Raw genomic sequence first — 2,598 nt, 5'->3', positions numbered from 1 at the left:
GCGGCCCGGGGGGGGGGGCGGCGCTGGGAGCGCAGCAGCGCTCCCGCCGCAGGTTCGGATCCTATATAGGGATGACTGGTGCACTCACCGGTTCGCTCACTGGCTGAGCGTGGTGCTGACAACACCAAGCCAAGGGTTGAGATCCCCTTACCGGTCATCTTTTAAAAAAAAAAGGACTATAAGAGAATAATATGAGCAATTGTATGCCAACAAGTTAGATGAAATGGACAAATTCCTAGAAAACACACAAACTACCAAAACAGATTCAAGAAGAAACAGGAAATTTGAACCTACCTATAACAAGTAATGAGATTGAATCAGTCATCAAAAACCTCCCAAGAAAGAAAACTCCAGGACCAGACAGCTTCACAGATGAATTCTACCAATCATTTAAAAAAGAATGATTACTCCTTCTCAAGCTCTTCCAACAAACAGAAGAGGAGGAAACACTTCCGAGCTCATCCTATGCAACTTGATGCCAAAGCTAGATAAAGACATCACAAGAAAACTATAGACCATATCTCTTATGAATATAGACGTAAAAATCCTCAACAAAATACTACAAACCAAACCCAGCAGCATGTTAAAAGGATTATACACCATGACCAAGTGGGATTTACTCCAGAAATGCAAAGTGGTTCAACATATGAAATTCAATGGAATACACCACATTAATAGAACGAAGGGGGGAGGAACCACAAGATCATCTCAATAGATGCATAGAAAGCATGTGACAAAGCCCAACACCCTTTCAAGATAAAAACACTGACAAACAAGAAATAGACGGTAACTTCCTTAACCTGATAAAGAGCATTTATGAAAAATCCACAAGTAGCATCATATTCAATGGTGAAAGACAAAGCCTTCAACCCAAGAGTAGAAACAAGACAAGGATGCCTGATTTCACCAGTTCATCTATTCAACATTGTAATGGAAGTTCTAGCCAGAGAAATTTGGCAAGGAAAAGAAATAAAAGCCACCAAAATTGGAAAGGAAGATGTAAAACTACCTATATTTATAGATGATATAATATATACATATATAGAAAATCCAAAAGAGTACATACACATACACAGTTAGAGCTAAATTTTAACTATGCTAAAACTCAGTGAAGTTGCAGGATTCAAGATTAACACACAAAATTCAGTTGTATTTCTGTACTCTAACAATGAACAACCTGACAAGGGAACCAACAAAACAACTCCATTTACAATAGGATCCAAAAGAATAAAATATCTAGGAAAAAATTTAACTAAGGAGGTAAAAAGACATGTGTATTAGTCTGCTTCTGTTGCTTATAACAAAATACTTGGATCTGGGTAATTTGTAAGAAAATGAAATTTATTCCTTACAGTTTCAGAGGAACACATCCTGTGAGGGTCTTGGTGGTGGCAACAGTGATCCAGGGGTCTCACATGGTGGAAAATGGTAGAGCAGAGAGAGACTAACCTCTTCACTCACTCTCCTTTTAAAACTCTCCAAACCACGCCCCAGACCATCATTATTAAACCATTCCCTACAGTGTGGTCCTGCAATCTAATCACCTCTTCAAGGCCCCACCTTTCAATTACCATAATAGTATTTCCCACCCTCAATAGTTACAGTGGGAATTAAGTTTCCAATATATGAACCTTGGGAGACACAATTCAATCAATCCACAGCAATGTGTACACTGGAAATTACAAAGCATTGCTGAAATAAAGAATACATAAATAAATGAAAAGACATCCCATGTTCATGGATTGGAAGGTGTACATTGTTAAGATGGAAATACTACCCAAAGTGAAATACAGATTCAAAGCAATATCTACCAAAATTCCAACAGCCTTTTTTTTTTTTGCAGAAATGGAAAAGCCTAACCTCAAATTCATATTGAATTGCAAGGGGGCACCGAATAGACAAAAGAGTATCAAAAAGAACAAAGTTGGGCCAGCCTGTGGCTCACTCGGGAGAGTAAGGTGCTGATAACACCAAGGCCACAGGTTCAGATCCCATATAGGATGGCCAGTTAGCTCACTGGGTGAGCATGGTGCTGACAACACCAAGTCAAGGATTAAGATCCCCTTACCAGTCATCTCTTTAAAAAAAAAGAAAGAGAGAGAGAGAGAGAGAGAGAGAAAAAGAACAAAGTTGGAAGACTCATACTTCCCATCATCAAAACTTACTTCAAAGCTATAGTAATCAAAACAGTATGGTTATGGCATAAGCGTGGACATATAGACAAATCAAACAGAACCAAGAGACCAGAAATAAACCCATACACATATGGTAAATTGATTTTTGACAAGGATTCTGATGGAGATTGGATGTACTGTCCTCCCAGAACTCGTGGAAATCTGATCCCCAATGAGACAGTTTGAGTCAAGGGAGTGGATCCCTCATGAATGGATTAGCTCTCCCTAGGTGGGGGGAGTAATGAGTGAGTTCTTACTCTATTAGTTCCCATGAGAGCTCGTTGTTTAAGACTCTGGCATCCCCTCTCTCTCTCTCACTCTTGCTTCCTCTCATCATGTGATCTGCTTGTACCTGCATACCTGCCGGCTGCCTGCTGCTTTCCTCCATGAGTAGAAGCAGCCTGAGGCCCATGCCAGATGCAGC

Source organism: Galeopterus variegatus, unplaced genomic scaffold, assembly GCF_000696425.1.
Source record: "Galeopterus variegatus unplaced genomic scaffold, G_variegatus-3.0.2 Scaffold4258, whole genome shotgun sequence".
Taxonomy (NCBI): Eukaryota; Metazoa; Chordata; class Mammalia; order Dermoptera; family Cynocephalidae; genus Galeopterus; species Galeopterus variegatus.
This window is presented reverse-complemented; position numbering follows the sequence as displayed.